Source organism: Ambystoma mexicanum, chromosome 1q, assembly GCF_040938575.1.
Source record: "Ambystoma mexicanum isolate Mex_15411 chromosome 1q, UKY_AmexF1_1, whole genome shotgun sequence".
Classification (NCBI taxonomy): Eukaryota; Metazoa; Chordata; class Amphibia; order Caudata; family Ambystomatidae; genus Ambystoma; species Ambystoma mexicanum.
The window spans coordinates 477,205,523-477,224,830 of NC_090922.1; the positions used below are offsets into that span (position 1 = coordinate 477,205,523).

A 19,308-nucleotide genomic window follows, 5' to 3' on the forward strand; every position below is an offset into this window, starting at 1 on the left:
CTGTGGGGCAAGGACACCGCCTCTAGTCTTGCCAGACAACTGACAAGTGGGACAGGTCTGGCAGTGGGACTCCACTTGTACTCCCACCCTGGGCCAGTAGAAATGTCCAGAGAGCCTTTGTTTAGTATTCTTAGTACCAAGATGACCAGCTAAAGGCACCTCATGCGCCAAATGCAGGGCCTGTAAATCTTTGGTACCTCCAACCATTTGAGGACACAGGGTTCAGGCTTAGTGGGCACACTACAAATGAGCTCACCATCCCAATAAATCTTGAATGACCTAGCACATCACTTTGTGCTTTGGGCTTGGGCCTGTTTCCTTAGACCCTCGAGAGAGTGGCACTCTCTCTGACCCTGGCTCTTCTCCCTCAGAATTTGAGTATAAGGTTACCAATGGACCTAGCCCGCTGTCACGATGCCTGCCCCCAGACATCAGGAGCAGGCCAGTCTACCCAGAATACAGGCACCCATGGGAACTCATGGGGGCCCAAAGGATTGCCTAGGGGCTTCATGGACTCAGTCCTGGCGCCGTTGGCGCCAGGCTCATAATGCCTTTTTCAAACATATCAGGTCATCAAGTGGAGAAATCATGTACAAGCCATCGTGAGGCCTTTGAAGAGATGACTTTCTTCCAGGGGCTATTTTCTTGGATGTGGTACTGGGGCTATTTTACCTGGGGACTACTTCGTGGTGGCTATTTAAACCACGCCGAGAGAGCAGAACACGCTTCGCGTTATTCTGCACTTCTGCAGCGTAATGCTCACCGTGCCTGCAGCTCCAGCGTCCAGTCCGCAGCTACACCTGTCTTGTTCTCCACGAACCGAACCTGCAAAAGGGAAAAGGAAAAGCAGATTAGAACAGGAGCCTTACCATTTGTCTCGGAATTCATCTGGGAGGGAGTTGCCGCACCTGTTACCGCGCTGTACTGTCAGCAGCAGCGGTGCGGAATACTCACCGATGCTCCTTTCATCCACACGATCCCGCGAGGCACTCTGATGAGATCGCCGCTCAGAGCATCCGCGTCTGCAAAGGAAAGAAAGACAACAGGTGAACTGAGCTCCGTTAAAAGACATTTAAATTCACACTGCAAGATACTTACTTGGGAACAGTACCCGCTCGAGACCTCGCTAGTCACCGTCAAACGTCCCTCATTCTAGAGAAGCACCGCACCTGCAAAATAAAGAGAGGACAATTGATTTATCACATGAATGAACAATATCACTTGCTAAAACTAGTGCTTGGTGCAAAAACGGACTCTTACCTTGGTGCTACCTCGTTTCTTTCGGAGAAGAGACATCCATCTTGGGTCATTCTGCAAGAGGAAGAAACATAAGAAAAAGTGCAAGAGTGAACTATAAGACAACCTGAACTCTAAAGCATTGCATCATACTTTGGATTGGCATAAAGACTTACCTCCAAGTCATTGTTGTCTGGAACTCTGCCATAGGATTACGAGATCAGTGAATTTAACTGGTTTCTACGCACCCCTGCATTCCGATGCAGGATGGAGCGTCCATCCTTCTTAACAATAAGGTGAGACATAATAAGGGAAACACAAGGTGGTTACGGAAGAAACAGAAGTGAAATCATCTCTTTACTGCGGTCAGCTGACCACCATTTTTACCACTTTAGGAAAGTCATCCTACGTGCCAGACAGACGAAACTAAATGGGCAAGTGCAGTCACTCATCCCTACACTACGAGTCACATTGGTGGAGACCGTTGCAGTCCAGCTTCATTCGGCTTAGGGCTGAAGTGCATTCCACTCACTAAGAAACCAATGCTCTAAGAAGAGAACTGATTGTGGCGAAGGAGCGTACAGATGACCTTGCCAGACAATTACTTCAAGCTCAAGCTGGTCACGCACCATTACCTGAATTGGGGGAGCGTCAGCCCAAACTGAATCAAGCAATCCAGTACAAGTGGTATTACCGGGGGCTATCCCTTTAGCACCACCAGAACGCTTTGCAGGGGACCCTAAAAGGTTTGCAGTTTTTATGAACCAGTGCCGCCTGCACTTTTTATGTAGGTCTGGAGCCTTCCCAAATGATCAATCGAAGGTGGCCTTCGTACTGTCATACCTCAGCGGCAGTGCAGCCGATTGGTCAATTCCGCGAGTCAACCAGGATGACCCTCTTCGTCGGAATTTCCAGGGATTTCAACAAAACATGGAGAAGTTATTCGCCCAACATCCTCAAGGTCAAGCGTTAGATAATAATGAACTTTTGTCCTTACGTCAAGGGAACCAGGACCTATTAACCTACATCACAACTTTCAATAGGTTGGTCGTAGAAACCGGATGGCCTGAAGACAAACAAACTACACTATTCCATTGTGGGTTAAGAGGAGAGTAAAAGACATTTTAGCACAGGTAGTAAACCCACCTCAAGAATGTGTGGAATATATCGACCTGGTGGTTCAGCTAGACCACAGACTTCAGAATCGAAAAGCTGATCAGGCTAGATTTGAGAATCGAGTACTGGTGAGACCCAAGGACAACACCCCCAAATGAATGGATGTATCTGAACCCATGCAAATTGGGGGAGTTAGAGGACCTTTGTCCAAAACCGAAAGAGACAAAATACGACAGATGCAATTGTGCTTATATTGTGGAACCTCAGGGCATTTTTTACAAGATTGTCCGGTGAAACCACCTAAGAAGGCAGTAGGAGCCGCCGACAAGATCAGTACTGAATCGGAGCCGGGAAACGACCCCGCCCGACAAGCATAGAGGTCCGCATGTCGAGCGAGAAGAAGGACGCTCAGACTTCACACTTAACCTTACCAATGATCCTTATTGGTCACCAGCAGCCATCTCGTATGCATGCGGTTAGAGCATACATCGATAGCGGAGCCATAGGTAACTATATGGATCAAGAATTGGCCACAAGGATGAATCTTTCTCTTTGCGAAAAGACCACAACTGATGTAGTCACCACCGTCGATGGGACCGAAATAGCTTCCGGCCCAGTGACTCATTCAAGGATGGAGATGACACTGTTGGGCCAAGATGGGCATCGAGAGAACATTGTGTTTGATTTAATCAAGGCTCCACAGTTCCAAATAATTCTGGGAATGCCATGGTTAGAAACGCATAATCATTGCATAAACTGGCGTGAAAAGAGAGTGACATTCTCGGAGTGTATGCACACTTGTTATCCGGAAGAACCCCCGACCAAGAAGTTAGCCACGGTCATGAGCCTGACAACTCTGTTACCCCACGAATACCAGGATTTTCAGGATGTATTTCAGAAAGACCAAGCCAACACTTTACCACCCCACAGATCATATGATTGCCAAATCGACCTCATACCTGGTGCACAAATTCCATGCAGTGGGATCTACGCCCTCACTGAACCCGAGAATCTTCATTTACGTCAATTCTTAGATCAATACCTGGCTAACGGCTTCATCCGCCCATCAAAGTCTCCGGCGGCCTCACCTGTGATCTTCGTCCCAAAAAAGGAAGGGGATCTAAGAACTTGTATTGACTATCGAGCATTAAATCAAGTAACTGTAAAAAACCGGTAACCCTTGCCCCTAATTCCAGAATTATTGGACCAAGTAAAGGATGCTCGCATTTACACTAAATTGAACCTCCGAGGCGCATACCATCTTGTATGCGTGAAAAAGGGTGACGAGTAGAAGACCGCCTTCCGTACCAAATACAGATTATTTGAATACCGGGGGATGCCCTTTGGGCTTTGAAAGGCCCCGGCAGCGTTCCAGTATTTTATGAACAATGTCCTTCGCGAACTAATGGATGTCTGTGTCGTCGTGTATATTGACGATATCCTGGTATACTCGTCTACAGAACTAGACCATGTGAAACATGTTCGTGCAGCTCTAGAAAAATTACGCCAACATAAATTATACGCGAAATTGGAAAAGTGCTTTTTCCACACTACTGAGGTCGAATTTCTTTAATTTGTCCTGACCCCAAATGGAGTTCGAATGGATTCACAGAAGGTAGATGCTATCCTTAAGTGGCCCTCACCTACTTCAATAAAAGGGGTACAGAGTATGCTTGGATTTGCAAACTTCTACCGCAGGTTCATTCCCGACTTTTCACATTTGGTGCACCCCATCACATCTTTATTGCGGAAAAATAAACGCTTCCAGTGGTCAGAAGAAGCAGACAAAGCCTTCCAAGATCTAAAGCAGAAATTCACTTCAGCTCCTGTTTTGAAGCATCCACTCCCAGAACTCCCATACATGGTAGAAACTGATGCATCCAGTCTGGCTATGGAGGCGGTTCTTTCCCAAAAAGATCCAGAAACAGGTCAACTTCATCCAGTGGCGTTTTGGTCACGAATGTTTTCAGCACCTGAGCTAAATTATGCTGTCATCGACAAAGAACTTCTGGCCATCAAGTCGGCATTCAAAGCCTGGCGGCACTATCTTCTCGGAGCCCGACACACCGTCACAGTAATCACGGATCATAGGAACTTACAATATTTAAAGACAGCCAAGGTTCAATCATAGCGTCAACTTAGATGGGCTTTATTTTTGCGGCATATGATTTTGTGATCACTTACCGACCTGGTTGTCAAAACGGCAAAGCGGATGCTCTATCCCGCATAGGAATGGAAGAAGCATGTACAAATCCAGAACCAGAGCCCATAATTCCTGAAAGAAGAATTCTAAGAATAACTACTCTGCTAACACTAAACGATATCCATGAGAAAATACAGCAGCTTCTCGATTCTGCAGCCTTACAAGATTGGTCAAACAAAAGCAAAAATCATTCTACCGTCTACCGTACTACCAAGGACGTCTTTATCTACTTAGTAAAGAACTGCAAGAACAGGTTATCTCTAATTATCATGAGTCTTTGGTAGAAGGCCATCCTGGAATTACAAAAACCGAAGCCAAAATCAAGAAATATTTCTGGTGGCCTACTTGGCGAAAAGACATTAAGTTATTTGTGTTATCTTGTGGCATTTGTGCTCAAAACAAGGCCCAGAAGAAAAGCCAGTGGGTTTATTACAACCTTTAGACATTCCACCTACGCCTTGGCATACCTTATCTCTTGATTTTATCACAGATCTTCCCCCATGTAATGGGTTCAACACTATTTTAGTAATAGTGGACCTCTTTTCCAAAATGGCTCACTTCATCCCATTAAAAGGCTTACCCTCGTCCTCGACCCTGGCCAAAGAGTTTCTTGAACACATCAACCGAATACATGGATTTCCTTCAGTCCTAGTTTCCGATCGGGGCAGTCAGTTTATTTCACAATTTTGGAGAAAATGTTGTCAATTAGCCCAAATTGATGTAAGACTCTCAACCAGCCACCATCCACAAACCGATGGTCAAACCGAGAGAACCAACCAAACGTTGGAGCAATACATACGGTGCATGTTACACCAAAATGAAGGCAACTGGAAGGATATTTTATGGATAACCAAATATGCCTACAAAAATTTGTTGCACTCTGGGACGGGACAAAGTCCTTTTTACACCATATATGGAAGACATCCTCGAACCTCTGAACTCGATCCGCCTCAACACTTGGAGATGCCCGCCGTAAGCAACTTACACGCTACTATAACAAAGGCTTTCAAAAAGGCAACTGAACATTTAAAGGTACAAGAAAACCGTCGATCAACATCGAAGCGAGGCTCCAAAATCACAGATTGGAGACCAAGTTTGGCTAGCTTCAAGACATATACCATTAAAAGGGACCCACACATTTAATCCCAGATATTTGGGACCTTACACCATTTTCAACCCAGTGGCTGTTAAATTGGAGTTACCTCCGAATATGCAAGTCCACCCGGTATTTCATGTTTCACTTTTAAAACCAGTACAGCCAGGAACAAGAATAACTAAAACACCAAGCCCCATCCCAGTATATGGCGAACCAGAATTCGAAGTAAAAAACATTTTGAACTCAAAATTGGTCAGATCAAAACTCTTTTATCTTGATGATTGGAAAGGCTATGGTCAACATGAAAGATCATGGGAACCAAGTGACTATATTCATGCACCACGACTGATAAAACGGTTCCACCAGAATTTCCCAGACAAGCCTGGACCAGCGAAAAAAAGACCACCTTGGGAGGGAACTTGGGGAGGAGTGCTGTCACGATGCCTGCCCCCAGACATCAGGAGCAGGCCAGTCTACCCAGAATACAGGCACCCATGGGAACTCATGGGGGCCCAAAGGATTGCCTAGGGGCTTCATGGACTCAGTCATGGCGCTGTTGCCTCAGGTCATAATGCCTTTTTCAAACAGATCAGGTCATCAAGTGGAGAAATCATGTACAAGCCACCGTGAGGCCTTTGAAGGGATTACTTTCTTCCAGGGACAATTTTCTTGGGTGTGGTACTGGGACTATTTTACCTGGGTACTACTTTGTGGTGGCTATTTAAACCACGCCCGGAGAGCAGAACACGCTTCGCGTTATTCTGCACTTCTGCAGCGTAACGCTGACCGTGCCTGCAGCTCCAGCGTCCAGTCCGCAGCTACACCTGTCTTGTTCTCCACGAACCGAACCTGCAAAAGGGAAAAGGAAAAGCAGATTAGAACAGGAGCCTTACCATTTTTCTCCGCATCCATCTTGGAGTCGCCGCACCTGCAAGAAAAGGAACACCTGTTACCGCGCTGTACTGTAAGCAGCAACGCCGCAGAATACTCTCCGATGCTCCTTTCATCCACACGATCCTGCGAGGCACTCTGATGAGATTGCCGCTTGGAGCATCCGCGTCTGCAAAGGAAAGAAAGACAACAGGTGAGCTTAGCAGCGTTAAAAGACATTTAAATTCGCACTGCAAGATACTTACTTGGGAACAGTACCCGCTCGAGACCTCGCTAGTCACCATCAAACGTCCCTCATTCTAGAGAAGCGCCGCACCTGCAAAATAAAGAGAGGACAATTGATTTATCACATGAATGAACAATATCACTTACTAAAACTAGTGTTTGGTGCAAAAACTGACTCTTACCTTGGCACTACCTCGTTTCTTTCGGAGAATAGACATCCATCTTGGGTCATTCTGCAAGAGGAAGAAACAAAAGAAAAAGTGAAAGAGTGAACTATAAGACAACCTGAACTCTAAAGCATTGCATCATACTTTGGATTGGCATAAAGACTTACCTCAGAGTCATTGTTGTCTGGAACTCTGCCATAAGATTACGAGATCAGTGAAGTTAACTGGTTTCTACGCACCCCTGCATTCCGACGCAGGATGGAGAGCCCATCCTTCTTAACAACAAGGTGAGACATAATAAGGGAAACACAAGGTGGTTACAGAAGAAACAGAAGTTAAACCTCTTTAACGCGGTCGGCTAACCACCATTTTTACCACTTTAGGAAAGTCATCCTACGTGCCAGACAGACGAAACTAAATGGGCAAGTGCAGTCACTCATCCCTACACTACGAGTCACATTGGTGGAGACCGTTGCAGTCCAGCTTCGTTCGGCTTAGGGCTGAAGTGCATTCCACTCACCAAGAAACCAATGCTCTAAGAAGAGAACTGATTGTGGCGAAGGAGCGTACAGATGACCTTGCCAGACAATTACTTCAAACTTCAAGCTCAAGTTGGTCACGCACCATTACCTGGATTGGGGGAGCGTCAGCCCAAACTAAGCATTGCCTCCTGTTTATGTAACTAAGACATCTCCTTGAAACAGCGCCTCAATGCCTCCAGGCTGTAGGCGCTTTACAAATCCTTCCAAAAAAAAATAATTATAATAACTTGTTACCGGCACCTATTTTTTTGGACAGGCTCACTCATAATGAGGCCCATGGTGATATTATGTGGGTCAGATGAGGACGGCATGGAATGGCGCACAGTATTCTGTTTCAAACCCCACATTAACATTGACCGAACTGGCTGACATAGATCTTTTTGCCGATGGGGAAGAGGAAGAAGAGGGAGAAGTATGTCAACTACACATTCCATGTCCTATAAGACTGATAGAAAGGTTGATACCGCAGATGACAAAGTGTGTCAAAAAAACAGGCAAATTACACTTGAGAAGACTTAAAGAAGGTCCCCGAAAGATTGTGGACAGGGGCGCCCCATGATGTGGGCGTGCTCATAGCAGCAGGGGCCATCTGCATAAAATTGAAATAAGGGGCACTATTGCCCTGGGCAAAAACAGTAGACCCTCTCCACAAAGCAGATGAGGGCATTTATCACACGCTCCACGCATTATGGCAACAGAGCATAATACAGATGTGAATGTCCCCATGTAACACGTCCATATACCCGATGAAGAAAGCAAAGGGAGGGGTGTGCCGATTCATGCATGACCTATGCCCCATGAACACCATGGTAGAGGCTGAATTTCCACTCGTAACAAACCCTGCCCAAATATTGTCCGGCATACCAGCAAATGCCAAATACTTTACAGTGATCGATCTCAAGATTGCGTTCTTTTCTATCCAATTACATCACAACGCCAGGTATTTCACCATGTTCACCTATTGCAGGGTCCGATTTCAACACACAGGTTTACCTCAGGGGTACTGTGGTCCCCCAGTGTGTTTAACAGAGTAATGCAGATGGATCTGGGTAATTTACAGGTACCCAGCACAGTGATAAAGTTTGTTAATGACCTTCTAGTGTGCAGCCCCACATAGGAACAGTACAGGGCAGACTCCATCACTCTTCTGACACTGCTAGTAAACAAGGGGTACAAGGTAGACAAGGAGATAAGGATAAGTTACAGTACTGCCAGGAAGAGGTGGCAGATAATATCCACAAAATGGCAGAGGATAACACCAGAATGAGTAGGGGCAATACACAAACACACAAAACCTCATGGAAAAGGGGAAGGACAAATTATTGGGATCATGCAACTACTGCCGGGCATTGGTGTTTTAATATTCAATATTTACTAAGCCCCTTCTTCAGTCACTAAAGGGAACACAGAAGGTAAAGCGACACATTAAATGGACAGCAGAAATTAAAGAGAGTTTCGACGGACACAAAGAGGCACTGGCGCATGCATCGGTGTTGCGACTCCCAATTACAAATAAAAGTTCTGTTTGTTCTCCCATTCTGATGGCACAGTGATGATGGCTGTCCTCACACAGAAGAAACCACAGGGACATAAGCCCCTGGCATACATCAGCGGATGGTTAGACCCAGTCATTTCACCTGTGAGCAAGCGCTTGCGATTGCAGCATCTGCAATAGAGAAGGCAGCAACAATTAGCATGGGGTGCTTTAATAATTATGTATTTTGGATATGGGACCCATCGCTTCTTCTTCTTCCACGGGAAAGACATAGCAGAATGAGCAGCCAAAGAAGCAGCCTACCTGCCTGAAGGTTCTACAAAAGTATTTTCAGGTACAAAAGAAAAGGTACCTATGATGGTGAAAGAATCAACAAGGACTGAGGATGCAGAAGCAACAGAACCGTTCCCTGCACTGCTCATTGTCCAGCTGATTGAACTGCAGGGAGAAGCACCGCAAGAAGAGAAGGAACTATGGATACAGAGGGGGTTTTCTTTTTCTCCCACCAACCTAGTCTGGAGACAGAATAGCACAGGAAAGCCAGCGATGCCCCGAAAATTACTTATTGTGGGGTTAGAGCAGCTCCATTTCCCAGCCCACGTGTCAAAAGAACACGTGGCCAAAGAAATAATCTAAGTTACAGGAAATTGCATTGCATGACAAAGATTTCTGGTGGGGCACACATTGAGAGCAGTAGAAGAGACACTACCGTGACCAGAAGGGCCCTTCCGGCACTTGCATATTGACTATGTCGGCATGCAAGACAGGTGCACCTCTTACAGTTACATGCTTGTTGTTGACTGTTCTTTTTCACATTGTCTTGAGGTGGGACCCTGTGCACACAATGATGCCAGATCTGCAGCTACATGTCTGGTGTGGGAGGAATTTCCAAAATGGGGCAAGATCAGACAATGGGCAGCATTTTGCCAATTACCTGTACAAAGAGGTTTCAACCCTCCTGCGAATAAGGCACCGTCTGTGCTCAGTTTACCGCCTGCAAGCAAACAGCATTGTTGAACGACTAAATTGCCTGTTTAAAGAGTGCTTGGCAAAGCTAACCACTACACTTGGAAAAAATGGCTATATTTCTCCCCTCTTGCACTGTTGGCATTATGTAACTCGCCTGGCGGGGATCACCATTTTACTCTGCATGAAATTGTTACAGGAGAATGCATGCACCTTTCTCTCCTGCACAAGCAATTTTGGACGCTCGCAACTCATTGCAGGTAATAAGGGAAGAATTCAAAACATACTTGACTAAACTCAGAAAAGCAATTGCTTATGTATACAGTCAGGTATGCACACAATCAAGCTGGCCGGTCTTCTCACCAGCTGCACCCCTCTAACCTGGCAACAAGGTGTTCATAAGAAATGTCACCAGGAGTTGGAAGGAGCCTAGGTATATGGGGCTGCACGATATAGTGTGCATGACCCCCACCAGCATAAAAATGACTGATTAACGACCATGGATCTATCTATCAGACATCTGTTGAGACAACCGCCACAGCAGCATCAGCAGCACCGGCTCCCTCAGAGAAGAGGAGAGGGGCACAGCAACTTGATAGGGAGTATTCATCAGTTGTCTTTGGCTTTTTTCTCTGCTATTAGATTTTACAGGAGGCTTGTAGAGCAGGACATAGTATTGCTTCAAATTAATGGTAGCAATATACTGTGAAGGTGTCATGAAGCAAGACACAGACAACAGACAATGTTCAAAATAGAATACTTTATTAAATCAAATATCAGGATGGTAGAAGGACTAACTTGCCCTATGCTAAGTTGGGATTTTCCTACCTGAATGAAACTATGGAAAGTCTGAGTCAAACAGTTTAACTTAAAAGTCTATCTGTGTTATGAACCTATACTTGCCCTTAGAACTAAAGCTAAACAATGTATAGGGTTGTCAATAATAAAAGAAATAGTGTAAAACTCAAAGTTCTGATCTTCTTTCAGCTTGCAGCTGTCTTTCAGCTCTCCTTCCCCAAGCGTAAGATAGTTCCACAAAGGTCTCAAGAGTACCTTTCAAGTTCAAGGTGATACCGTTCAACAATCCTCTGGGTTCCCTTCCCCACATTCAAAGCAACAGATTTCAAACACAAAAAGGTCTTGAGGCTCAAGACAACAAGTGTAGTTCCCTTCCCCAAGACTTTAACTTCACCACCACAATGTCCTTGGTTTTCAGCATTCAGGGATCACTGGTCTAGGCGCAGTTGTCAGACCGAATGATCCACCCATCAAAGTTCTTGCAACCAGGATCTGTGGGCTCTTCAGCCGACACAGGTTCTTTGGTACTGGCTCCTGTGCACCAAGTCACCTTCACCCAGTTCCTCTTTATCAGCCTCTAAGCTTTATGTGCTGATTTACGCTCCTCTGGCTTCTATTCAGCAGCCTCGGGGCTCTGCCATCACATATCACACACCTCTTGCCAGTCTTTGGCCAATGCTGCTCTGCATTCACTCATAAAAGTTCACTTTGAGGGTATTTTGTTCGCACCCCACCTTCTAATGACTCTCTGTCACACTTGTGCCCTTTTCCATAATTGGTTTTCATATAGGCACCTTGGCTGTTCTCTTTATTTGCTTTGCCCATACATTTTGATTCCATTCCACAATTAATATGCTTAACTTCAGGGTTTCATTTAATTCAGAGTTCAATATGCATTTATGCCGTTTAATTTGTAAGTTTCCATTCAGTTCGATATTCAATATGCATTTATTTTGCTTTAGTTTCTAGTCAGTCGGAGACTTTCAAAAACATTCTCCCTGAGACACGAGGACCACTCCCATAAAAAGTATTGCTTCTCAAACTTCAACAATGGAAATGATCCTGCTCATGCACTCACGTACCAAGTTATATTGGGTTTTTCATATGTCAGAAACTCACTGGTGCCATTGATAACTTTCACAGCAACGCAGAGCACACAAATGTCTGCCTCTGATGTTATGGGTCTAACATCTGCCCCTCAGACACTCCTGTGTCTGGTCACCAACACAGGAAAATTAGCACTTTTGTTTCAAGGGAAAGGCACAGCCTCGCCACAGAGCTTTATTCTCTGCCTTCAGTCTGCCGCAAGGAACCCTAGCTCCCACGCTTCGTGAGACCACCTCCAGGGACGTCATTTCACCAAAATGCATGGGGTAGCGGACGTGACATCACACGACCCTTGGCCCCCTGATGACATCACAGGAAGTGATGTCATTTGACCCCACCCCAAGGTGATATCGCGGGAAGCGATGGAACATGACCTTTCACACGTTGACAAAACAGGAAGTGGCATCACATATCATTGTACATTACGAAAAATATGGTTACGATATCACTATAATGTGATGTACATTTCATACCTGAATGGATCGCCATATGTATCATTAAGATCAGTGTATATAGGCCCATATTACCAAATTACATTGATTGCAAGCAGGAGTCCATGACCAAACGATAATGATGTGTTATTATATAGCACTTACGATTAAGCGCTTTATATAGAAGAAACATACACCCAATATCACCCAACCTGTGTTGCTACCCATTTATCAACCTCAGAAGGATGAAAGGCTGAGTTGAGGCGTTTGAGAACAGACTAAATCAGTGATTCACCCCCTGAAGTGTGCCTGAAATAAACCTTTAATGAGACTAGCAATTATTGTATAGCATTCCAGAAAGACACATTTTTTGGCATTCCTATTCTTTCTTATTTAGGTTCAGTACTGAAAATGTTAGACTTGTGGCCCTCATGTTCTTATTTTTCTTTTTTTTAAGGGGCCTGAACAAGAAAGCTAGCCACTCCAGAATTAAAGAGCCACATGGTGCTGGCCACAGCCCAGGAGCTTGCATTGTAAAAAAAGGTCGCAAGGCAGACCTCAAAGGTCACACTTGTGACCTCTGACGACCCCCAAATGACGTCCCTGACCACCTTTCTCTGCAGTTCCCAGCATCTCGGCATTCTGCAAATGGCAGACCATCTCACTGCAGTTCCCTCCAATAGCTCCCCTGCTGGTCTCCCCCACACAGGGCTCCCTGTTGCTCCCTGTGGTATTCTCTGCCTCTCATTTTATACAACTGGTTGCATGTGTGCTTTCTCAATTGATCTTGACTGACTATAAATAAGGGGACATGCCTGAGCTTCACACCACTTTGCAGGCAACTTCCCTGTGCCAGTACTAAAGTGGTGAAATGGCATAGTGTTCATCACTCTTAGATGCCTCTTCCTCCTCTCAGTACTGTCAAGTGTCACATGAGGGAGCTGGCTTACAATAGCTCATGAAGGTCAGGGGAAGGTTAGGTTGATCGTCAATAGGGAAAGGGGGATACCATGTCTCGTCTGTGTGCACCCTCCACCCAGGTGATCCTCCCTCGCTTGTCCACCCCCAGGGTTGGGATCCAAGAGCAATGGTCTTTCCCTGGCCACCCGAGAAGAGGATACAGGGGGTTTAGGAGTGAGACTACCCTCTAGTTTCTCATAATACGCAAACAAAAAATGAATGTGTTGTGGTTTGTTTTGACTTTTTCCTGTCTCTCTCTCACTCTACAATGTTTTTTTATTAACAAAGGGACTGACAGCACTCGAACAAATAATGATAAAATAACGAGAGCAAAAAGTAGTGCAATGAATTTAGATATATTCCATAATGCAAATGGATGCAGGCAATACACAGAATCTGGCAATGTCTGTTACGATGATATGCGGTGTGTGGAGAGAGAAAGGGTTAAGGACACTTGTTATGTGTGGTCTCTCATTCCACACATCATGGGGGTCACATTCTTTCTGCCTTCAAGAGGTACCAGTGGGGGTAGCTGAATGCTTAATGCACCTGTAATTGGGCATCAACAGGAGGTTGGCAGTATCCCAGTGGTAATAGCGTTGGGATACCACCAACGCAAATAGCGTTACTGCTACTCGGATTCCGAGTAGTGGTAAGGCTGTTAAGCCCCATTCCTAATGGGTTTTTTTGGCACAATTATCGCTGTGCTAATAGCATAGAAACAGACGGAAAGTGAAGATTTTTACTGCAAGCAAAAAGCTGGAGGAAAAACTCCAACTGTCCGCCCAGCTAGTGATTAGCCCAGCCCTTAAAAGCAGCTGTAATAGTGTTACCACTGCATTTAGGGCTACCACCCAACTCCTGATGAGGCCCATTGTGTAAGACACAGGGGGCCTCATTACGAGTTTGGATGTAGCCATGCCCAGCCTCCCCCAAACTCGGGTCCAGGTTCCCTGAAAGGGAAAATACCGGGTCATTCTGACCTAGGAGGGCCCGGTATTTCCCCATTCAGAGAACCCGGACCCGGTACATCCCCATTCCCATTTGAGCCCCCATAGGGCTTTTAATGTTGTTAGCATGCTGGGCCGCTGGGCTGCTGGGCCGCTCACGGGACCCACTAAGGATGTCTGGTAAAACCAGGCGTCCTGAGTGGGTCCCGCGAGTGGACCTCGTAATGAGGAGGTATGGGGTTAATGGCACCGGCAGCTCTACCAGCGCCGTTAACCCCTTACCGCCAGGGTCGTAACAAGGCCCAGGACCTCTTTCAGGGCCACTCTGTAATGGTTCATTGGGTAGATGAAGGGGAGAAGGTATATGCTGATAACTATATACAGCTAACAGGATGGGCAAAATAAATGCTACTAAGCACATGATAGTAGTTTATATACAAGAAGGTGTGAGGAAAGGAGAGCAGTTGTTCAACATTCACAAGAGAGTGCAGTGCAAAACTTCAGTAGGGCACAACATTCCATGGTGTTACACAAGGCCTTTGATGAGGATAAAAGAGTCAGTAATTATGGATGGCAAATGGGAGGACGAGTTGTGTAGTGTTAAGCAGAAGGATTAGTGGGATTTCAGGAGGATGTAGTAGCAAAAATGAATGCCTCTTGCAAGGCAGTCTGGAATATAAATGTGCGTGCTTTAACGTGGTTCTCTGAGAGAAATGCACCAGTCCATATCAAGCCTCTTACACGATTTTCCTTGTGTTTCAGGTCAGCATGGACAACATATCTGGGGGCCAATGGTGGCTGCATGAAGATGAGTACCACAGCATTGCAGAGAGGGACAGCATCATTTATGGCCCACTGTTGGGCCTGTGGGACTAAGGCATATGCCCAGTTGCCTCCTGATTGGGGGGACTGTGTTCTTTCATCATGCTGCACAGCCCGGCTCTGGTAGTGCCTGCCTCAAGTGGACCTGATATCATTCAATGAACACCCAGCAATGTTGAAAAGGAGAATGATGAAGGAACAGCAGGCACAAGAAGGGCAGGAGCACACTGTGAACAGAAGGTAATGCAAATGCATAAAGGGGAGAAGGAGATACATAATGTCAATGAAGGTTGGTGGGGAGGAGGGCAAAGCACAAGGGAATAAAGTAAATGCCACACATTCAGAAGCAGCTGAGGGAGATGTGCAAGTGGTGCTTACTGTGCCACCTGCAAACATGGATTAATACGATGCTTTTTGGGTGGCCTGTTCCACAAGTGGGCAAGAGCGTATGGTACTGGGATCATCACTGGAGGCATATGAAGAAGAAGGGGGGGCATGAGTAGAGTAATAAGGTTATGGGTCCCCAAGGAGGTAAGTACGAGGATGATAAGTCAAATGATGTCGACTGATAGATTGATCTAAGTAGGGAATGCCGCAAAGGTGCAAATACAGAGCTGCCAGAAGGGGTGCACCTATCAGTTGTAGAATGATGGGCAAGAGGAGAAGGGAATCCCTAAAGGGGGGAACACCCTTTACAACTGCACCATACAGGCTGCTGATAAGTAAGCCACTTGAGAACGCAGACTGACGGACCCCTTATTTTGGGATGAACATGAATTTCTCAAGCACTCAGCCCTACAAGACTGCTGGAGAAATGTTGGAGACTGCCTGTTCCCAGTAGACTGTAGTCACTGGGAAGTGGGTCCAGCTGATACTTTCGAGGTCGGTGAGCCAGGCTCCTGGGCACTGGCTCGGAAAAGAAGAATTGTAATGAATAAACACTGGTAAATTGAAGGAGTATCACAGTGGGGTTAGCGGTTTCCAAATACCCTTGTTCAGACGTGTCTGGGAAGAGGGTTGTGGGGACGAGGGGATGAGATGGGAGGGGACCAATCAGATGAAGATTTTCAATGTCCTGAGGGTGCAACAGTGTCCTGTTTCAATGCCGATGTCAGCAGGGCACCTCATTCGTTGGATGCTGTGTGAATATCTCTTTATTGCCAAACCCAGGTTGGATTGTGTTGCTCATGAGAACTGGCCACTGGCAGATGAATAAAGTTCTGGTGGTCAGCACAACTATTTAATGAAAGGTTTGTCATGTGAGGTGAAGAGGGAAGGTTTGTGACGTCAATGAGGGTGGTTTTGGGAAGAGGGGGCCAAGAGGGCTTGCTCCAATCAAGTTTGACTAATGTATGCTTAGATATAGAGGACTGACATAGGCCTGCCAATACGCTTTCTAGGATGATTAAACAGTGTTGCTAACTTTGTCTTATGCCAATAATGTTCAACTCTATAGAAGGTTTGGCCACGGTAGGCATTCTGAATTCAGTTCAGAATCAGTTCTGTTCCACAGTGCTGATTAAATTGTGCTTTCCCAGCTACGGCTGGACCAGTAATAAACGGTGTTACTTCTTGCTTGGCATGCACTAATTTTTGCACAACTTTGGTGTTTTGACGTTATCTAGCTGACGAGGACCCTGATACAATATCATCACCAAACTCGAGGCCCTATGTCTTTAATTGGTTGAGACCTTAACTAGGGAATTCAGAAACAGGAGATTTACCAAAACAAAAACGGTGGAAGTGAACTAGGCCTCAAGTCAGTAATTTTGGTCGAGAGAAGATCAGGAAAGAAAGTTAAATCCTTCGAGGGACATCAGTGAAATTACGGTGGGGCGTAGCATAGCAGGAGCCATGGGATTAATCGCTGGTTCTTTACAGTATTATTTAATATTCTTTGTCTGCATCACTAAGGTATCATCCCCTAAGGATCGCTGTGCAACAGGGAATACTTAGCTGTTAAGAAGTTAAATTTAGAATGATGGTTGTAAAGAAAGTGTCTGGGCATGCATGACATTAAGACGCTTCAGGAGCAGCAACCCAATACGTGCATTTGAGAGTCTTTAATCTGTGGAGTGTGTGTGAGGAAAATTACAAACTGTAATATTAAGGAAGGTTCTGGGCATGCCTGGCATCCGGACGCTGCCAGTGATTCTGAGCTGTGCACCTTAAAGACATGTTCCACGGGAGGCGCGCTTAAGAAATAACCCTTCTACATTGTTTTTTACAAACGCTCTCGTAATGAGGCACAAAGTGTTGAAGAAATCTAAAACCTAAAGAAAATCCCCTGATGAATGTTCGGTGATAGGGACAGAAACATGTTGGGAGTTTTAGTGTAGAGACACTTTATGAGTGCCTAATTTACATTGTTGTCATTTGTGTCTTGTTATTGTTGTATGTTGTGAAATTTTTATCTTGTTAATGTGACATTTGTATGGAGCTATTATCTGCTTTGTGATTCTATGGGTGTTTTTTAATGAATTTCTCAAACTACATTTAAATTAATTAATCAAATCAATTTGGAAATGTATATATTCTAGGAGTACTACGTCCATTGTTTTGGGGATGAGGTGTGTGCAGATAATTTTGTGCAATTTAATGAGATGGCCAGAAATAGAGAAACAAAGAAAATGATAGTAGAATATATGACTGAAGGTTTGTGGAACACCAAAAGTAAAATACGTGGACAACCAAGGATGTAGCGTTCCATGGTGTGACACCTGGCCATTAATGAGGATACAGGGATCAGTATGGTACAGTGGCAAATGGAAGGGGGGAATAATGCAGTGTCAAGCTCAAGGATTCATAGGATTCAAGCAAAGAGTGGTAACAAAAGTGAATAATAGATGCAAGGCAATTTGGGGAGATTATGTACATGCATTAACTTTGATAAGTGAAAATCATCATCCAGTACATATCAAAAGCCTTACATGATCTCCCTTGTGTTTCAGGTCCAGTGAGTCCATATATCTGGGATTAATATCAGGTGTGCAAGAGTGATGAGCAGTGCGGCGCTGACACAGGGGACAGCAGTGATCATGGATGTTTGGTGGGCCTGTGGATCAAAGGCCTATGCCTAACTTCCTCACAATTGGAGTGCTGTGTGTTCAATCGTCACACTTCCTAGCACCGCTTTAATTGTGCCCCGGAACAACATGGGGCCCTCGCTGAAAGACCAATCCACAAAACTGGAGAAAAGTGTGGTGGAGCAAAACAGAGCATTAAAAATGCAAGGAGCACTAAGCAGGAAGAAGAGAGCAAATAATTATTGGTCGGGGAAGAGCAGGCAATCTTGTGGCAGTTTCAGCTGAATACAGGTTGTTTTCCAAGGCAACCACCTTTTTTGTGTCTTTGTTATTTTCAGATGTACAAACTGCTGCTAATACAAAATGGCTACAATTGACCCGCTGTGAGTTACTGCGGCTGGCTAATTCAACTGCAAAAGGACTGAATGCTGTGAAGTAAGACCGCTGAGTTAAGTTGCACTCCAAAACATGTACATTTTGGACTTCCTCACTGATATGGAGGGTGGAGTTTGTGCAAAGATACGGAGCAGTTGCTGCACCGTACTGCCCTATGGAGAAGCATCAAATGGAACATTGAGGGAAGCTATTAGTGAAATACAGACACTCCATGAAAAGATGACAAATGAAGCTAATGGAGTGCAATCAAACATTGTGGGCAATCAAACAATTGGCTTGACACCCTTTTTACTGGGGTACCCACTTGGTTTACAGGAGTATTCAAGGTGACTGTCACCATGCTGATCCACCTGCTCATCATCTTTTGCACAGGGCAGCTGATTTTTAGACACTTTACTTACTAATAATGGAAGAGGGAATTATATGATGCACCAGAATGTTGATGGAACAGATGCTAAAGACAACACCCCTAACACAGTAACAAACATTGATATAAACGATGATAATGATGAAGCTGATCTGATTACAATTCCACCAGCAAATATAGATGCTTATGATAACTTTTATATGGCACGCCTTAAGGATGGGAAAGGGTGTGTACTTATAGGGGAATTATTGAGTGGGTATGAAGAAGATGGAGGTGAACTGGCTAGAGTAACTAGAGTATGGGTACCCAAAAAGATAACAACAAAGTGGGAAAAGAAGAAAAAAGGGAGTTAGTGATTGATAGATCAATCAAAGTGGGGAATAATGTAGTGAAAATGCAAGTCCAGCGCGGTAAAATGGCACAAACAAATCAGCTACGAGAATAATCAAAAAGGCATGGAGAGGGCATTCATTGATGGCTGCGAGGCTCCATTTATGCGCTAGGCTGGAGAACG

General features: G+C 45.1%; 1 long non-coding RNA gene across 1 annotated transcript in view; it reads left to right on the top strand.

Annotated features, from left to right (window-relative positions):
- The window catches only part of LOC138529114 (uncharacterized), a 36,877-nt gene extending 17,908 nt beyond the window's left edge, over window positions 1-18,969 (top strand). Inside the window, exons 2-3 of the long non-coding RNA XR_011284465.1 lie at window positions 14,946-15,245; window positions 17,957-18,969. This is a non-coding gene — a long non-coding RNA (uncharacterized lncRNA). The remainder of the gene's footprint in view (window positions 1-14,945; window positions 15,246-17,956) is intronic.
- Window positions 18,970-19,308: the final 339 nt, after the last annotated feature.